Genomic DNA, 5863 nt, shown 5'->3' with positions numbered 1-5863 from the left:
TCTCTCTCTCTCTCTCTCTCTCTCTCTCTCTCTCTCTCTCTCTCGTGTGTGTGTGTGTGTGTGTGTGTGTGTGTGTGTGTAGATTTCAAGACAGGGTTTCTTTGTAGCTGTGGAGTCTGTTCTGGAACTCAGAACTCGCTTTGTAGACCAGGTTGGCCTCGAACTCACAGAGGCCTGCCTCTGCCTTCTGAGTGCTGGGATTAAAGGTGTGCGCCACCACCACCCGCTTACCTTGTATCTCTTGATCCTCTTGCCTCCACCAGAGTGATACTAGCCTGTGCTCTCACTCTTCCTCCCCGCATGGATTGCTGGAAATCAGACCCAGAGCACATGCATGCCAAGCAAGTACTCTTCATTGAGTTATATATATCTTCAGCCCCAGAACTTAATATTATTGACTAGATTATTTATTAATTTTGTCATCTTCTCATATAAATGAGAAATACATTAATTTCATAGGAATATAAAATGATGCCATTGTTGATTTGCCTTTAATTTTGTGTGAGGTCATGAGAAAAGGGACAAAATCAAGTTTGTCACCAAACTTGGGTGGTACAGTCCAGTAATCCTAGCACTTGGGAGGAAGAAGCTAGAGGATCAAGGAGTTCAAGGTCATCCTCTACCAGGGTGAGTTGGATGCCATCCTGGGCTATGTGAAAGATTATCTGAAAAAACAAGAAAACGAAACTGCTTTTAAAGTTACCTCTCTATACTAAGGAGCACAATATTATTATTTTTGTTTTTTTTAAAAACATATTTATTTATTTATTATGTATACAATATTCTGTCTGTGTGTGTTTGCAGACCAGAAGAGTTGGCAGCAGACCCCATTACAGATGGTTGTGAGCTACCTTGTGGTTGCCGGAAATTGAACTCATGACCTTTGGAAGAGCAGGCAATGCTCTTAACCAATGAGCCATCTCTCCAGCCCCTATTTTTGTTGTTGTTAACTAAAGTATTTTATTAATTTGAGTTAAGGAGATACCTTGGATCTTGAGTTAAGTCTGTAGGAGAGTTTGTTGTATAATCTAGCTCTACCCCCTATTCCTCCCTCTTTAAAAAATACAGTTTATGGTGCTGAAGTAATGGCTCAGCAGCTAAGAGCACTTGCTGTTCTTCAGGAGGACCTGGGGGGGAGTCAGTCAGTACTCAAATCTAGAAGCTCACAACTGCCAGCCCCAGTGAGGATAGGCATTCTTCTTCTGGCCTCATCAGCACCCCCCCCCCACGTTATAAATAATAAATAGATAAATAAATAGAGTAAATAATGAATCTTAAATGTAGAAATCTAAGACTTGTTGGGTGAACTTGAGGACATTGTAACATGTCTACTTTTGCAGAATTAAAAGTGGAGTGGGTTTTCTCAAGTTGTTTTCTTATAGCTATTAAAATTGTCAACTTGTCTTAATTAAAAAATGACTTTTTTCTTTAATTTTATGTGTAAGGTGTTTGACTTTAATGTATTTCTGTATACCATGTGCATGCTTGGTGCTTGCAGAGGCCAGAAGAGGATTTTGGAGATGGTTGTGAGCTGCCATGTGGATGCAGGGAATGGAACCTGGGTCCTCTAGAAAAGCAGCCAGTGCTCTTAACCACTGAGCCATCTCTCCAACCCTTTGAGACAAGCTCTTCCTGTGTAGTCCAGGCAAGCCTCAGTGCCATGATCCTCTTGCTTCTCTGCCTTCTCAGTGTTGGGAGTACAGGTATGTGCCACCATACCTGATCTTTTTTTTTTGGTTTTTTGAGACAGGGTTTCTCTGTAGCTTTGGAGCCTGTCCTGGAACTCCCTTGGTAGACCAGGCTGGCCTCGAACTCACAGAGATCCGCCTGCCTCTGCCTCCTGAGTGCTGGGATTACAGGCGTGCGCCACCACCGCCCGGCTCATACCTGATCTTTTGACAGTATTCTCGTCTTGTGACCTTAGCTAAGAAACTGCTTGAGGTTGTTGTGCTCCAGAGCACTTTTTATAACTACAAAGCCACTTGTGGATTTTAAGGTTCTGTATCAGCATAGCATTAAAATTAGGCCATAGGCCAGGCCATAGTGATAGATGCCTTTAATACCAGCACTTGGGAGGCAGAGAGAGGTAGGTGGATATCTATGAATTTGCTAGGACTACGTAGTTGAGACCCTGTTTCAAAAACCAGCAGGTTGTGGTTTAGCAGCTGAAGACACATTGAAGGCTTTACTTCTTGGACTTTATGGTGACAGGCAGATCTTGGGGGCTCGGATTCTTTGCACAGGATTCACATTGTTGTGCAGCTGCTGATGTTTTTCTTTCCTTCCATCAGATGTGCTGTACAGGTCACTACTACTGACTGTAAAGCGGTTCTGAGTGGAAACCCCAAGTTAGTCACTTCCCTTGAGTCCCCAAGTGGTCGTCGTTGTCATAAAACTACTTAGAACTTTTTTTTTTTTTTTTTTTAAGATTTGTAGTTTTCATTGCTCTGTAGAACTTGTGAGAATCTCTAGATGGAATCTAGTTTGTGGTTTACTTTTTGTTTTTGTTTTCTGAGACAGTCTTGCTATACTGTCTTAAGTCTTGAATCCCTGTGCTCAAGTAATCCTCTTTCTCTCAGCCTCCTTAGTACTCCAGGCACATGCCACTGTGCTGGGCAAGGGGTCTGATTTACAAACATATCAGATGTTCTTAGTATTTTTAATCAGTCTGTAAAATATATTCATGAGAAAAACTTGCTTTTTAAAGCTTAATGAGATTGCTAGATGATTTACACGAATACTTTTTATTATTTGCAGTGTTAAAAAAAACCTGAAAACTTTCTGAAACCTCCTGCAGCGAGATAGCAGAACTTTTGAAGGGGTAAGTTTGAAGAGAAGCACTAAGTTCTGGGTTTTTGCCAGTAGTTCCCTAACCCCTAAGGATTCAAGCTAGGGCCTTGTGTATGCTAGGTAAGTGTTTACCACTGACCTTTACCCATAGCTTCAAATGGAGTTGACTTTTATGCCATGACACTTATATGGAGTGAAAATCAGAGGAAAACTTTTGGGGATTGGTTCTCTCTTTTGACCATACTGTGCCTGGGGATCATTGAACTTAGGTCATCAGGCTTGGCAACAGGCACCTTTTCTGACTGAGCTATCTTCCTAGCCCCAATTAAGTCTTTTAATAAAGCTATATTATTTAGAACTTTTAATAAAGTTCTAGATTTGGGGGTGGGAAAGCTCAGGAAAAAAGGTTTAAACAGGTGGCTCTGTTTTGTGGAAAAATTTGTTACTGATTTTTATGAATTTTAATTGTTAATACTTTTTATAGTATTAAGCAACTCATGAAGATGTATATTTTGAGAGTTCAGAATTTATACATGATCTTCATCTTATTAACAAAGGTTAGTAGTACTAGAATGGTACTAGACCAACCAGGACTACCATCTACCAAAAACAAAGAAAAGAAACAAGAATAGAGAGTAGTAATAGAGATTTAGCTTTTGGGGAATATGAGTGACATAGTATAAACCTTGGAAATCGTGTATTTCTGTACTCTAGAATTATTAGGAAATTCAGAAGTCAATTTGTTTCTGGTATGTTGTTAGGGGTCTAGCCCGGGGCATTGGGTATGCCTAAGCACATGCTTTATTACTAAGCTAAATCCTTTGCTTCTTAAGTAAATTCTGTATGTGTCTATATATGTTTATGTGTGAGACAGGGTCTCACTGTATAACCCAGGCTAGTTTTGAATTTATAGTCCCCCTTCCTCTGTCTCCTAAATGTTGGAATTATAGGCATGCACTAACACACTTGATTTTAAACTTTATTTGGGGATAGGGTGTCATGTAACCAAGACTGGCCTCAAATTTACTTTGTAGCTGAAACTGGCTTTGAACTCCCAGTTTCCTGACTCTACCTCCCAAGTGCTGTGGTTACAGATGTGTGACATTGGAATTAGAAACTTTATTTCTTTGAATCCCTTCATTGCTTGATCCTTTTTTTTTTTTTTTTAAGAAAGAATCTAATGCTGTAACCCTGCTGGCCTTAAGCTCACTATATAGAATTGCAGACTGGCCTGGGGCTCATGATCTTGCCATTCCTCACAAATGTTGGAATTAGCAGGCAGGCATGTGCCACCATGCCCAGTTAATAGCAATTTTTTTCAGTAGAACATTTTGAAGTCTTTGTTTGTTGTTGTAACTTACATATTTTTTGACTTCTAATATATATATTTTTAATTCTGTGTACATTGGTGTTTTGCCATGGATGTCAGGCCGCCTGGAACTGGTCATGCAGGTGCTGGGAATTGAACCTGGGTCCTCTGGAAAAGCAGGCAGTGCTTTTAACTGTTGAGCTGTCTCTCCAGCCTCTGACTTCTAATTTTCAATAAAAAAAATTTTTTTTTATTGCTGGACTTGGTGGTGTATACTTTTAATCCCAGCACTCGGGAGGCAGAGGCAATTTAATCTCTTGAGTTTGAGGCTAGCCTGGTCTATATAGTGAGTTCCAGGATAGCTAGAGCTACATAGTGAGACCCTGTCTCGAAAAAAAAAAAGTATTACACACACACACACACACATGAACGATCACCCACACAAATAGATTAAAACCCTTTTTACATTTAGTTTGTGTACATGTGTGTGTATCACAGTGTGTACATGTAGGTCAGAGGAGAGGACAACTTTTGGCAGTTGGTTCTTTTTTTTCCATCATGTCGATCCTAGGGTTTGAACTCAAGATTTTAAGTGTGGTAGCAGATACTTTTACCTGCTGAGTCATCTCTCCAGTCGATATATCTAGATTTTTTTCATGTAAAGCCTAGGGATTACTAATAAAAGTAATAATACTTTTATGTAATAATAGTCAACAGATCTGACTTCTCGCTGTACTCTTTTCCTCATCTGAAGATGTTTTGGAGGGAGAAAGAGGGAGGGAGGAAGGAAGGAAGGGAATGTGTATGTGCGTACATGTGTATGGATACATGTTTACTTGTGTTTATGTGCATGTGGAAGCCAGAGGTTGACATTGGGTAGCTTCCTCAATTGTTTTCTACTGTTATTTTTTGAGATAGGATCTCACTAAACCTGGAGCTCACCATTTTGGTTAGACTGGCATATTACAGGTACATCTACTAGCTCACTTTTTCTGTGGGTGCTGAAGATTCAGTCAGGTCCTTGTGCTTGCATAGCAGGAGCTTTACTGACATTGCCATCTCTTCAGGCCAAAGTCTTTTTTTAGTTATCAAATTATAGCTGAATTTATTCTTAAGGTAGAAGAGTTGTCTCAAATGATCTGTTTTCTTTACTCTGGACATTGAGTTACGACATACTCAGAGTTTTGTGAGTTTTTTTTTTTTTTAAGATTTATTTATTTATTATGTATACAACATTCCTTCTATGTATGCTTGCATGCCAGAAGAGGGCACCATGTGAGCCACCATGTGGTTACTGGGAATTGAACTCTGGACCTCTGGAAGAGTAGTCAGTGTTCTTAACCTCCAGCCCCGAGTTTTGTGAGTTTTACAAAGATTCCCACATGTTCTTGTAAAACCTTTGGTAGTCCCTGGGTATCTCTTTTTGGAAGACCTGGGCTCAAGGTAAGATTAAGATGACATGACCTCGTTAATGGCATCCTAGTTTTTCTTGGGATGATTGTTTTGTTTTTGAGATAAGGTCTGACTGTGTACCTTTGGCTAGAATTAGCTGTGTAGACCAGAATGATCTGCCCTCTTCTGCCTCCCTCGGCTGGTCTTAAAGGTGTACGCCCCACAACTAGCTCTAGAATGCTAAATTTTTAACCTTTCATCAAAAGGAGGATAAAAAATTTGCATATTATTAAAGCAGTAGGGAAATGTTGGTAACAATAATGCTTTTTTATTAGAGTCATCTTTAATGGCTAGCATGTTCTTTTTTTTTTT

The 5863-nt window shown here is 39.8% G+C and overlaps 1 protein-coding gene across 3 annotated transcripts in view; it reads left to right on the top strand.

Annotated features, from left to right (window-relative positions):
• Nucleotides 1-5863, top strand: part of Gigyf2 (GRB10 interacting GYF protein 2) — a 140087-nt gene that overhangs the window by 4682 nt on the left and 129542 nt on the right. For all 3 annotated transcript variants that reach the window (XR_003378171.1, XM_026786097.1, XM_005361740.2), the window contains exon 2: nucleotides 2758-2821. The gene's annotated coding sequence lies outside the window, so the exon portion shown is untranslated. The remainder of the gene's footprint in view (nucleotides 1-2757; nucleotides 2822-5863) is intronic.

This window comes from Microtus ochrogaster, linkage group LG4 (assembly GCF_000317375.1).
Source record: "Microtus ochrogaster isolate Prairie Vole_2 linkage group LG4, MicOch1.0, whole genome shotgun sequence".
Lineage (NCBI taxonomy): Eukaryota > Metazoa > Chordata > Mammalia > Rodentia > Cricetidae > Microtus > Microtus ochrogaster.
Note: the sequence above shows the minus strand (reverse complement) of the source record. Positions and strands in the feature narration are given on the sequence as shown.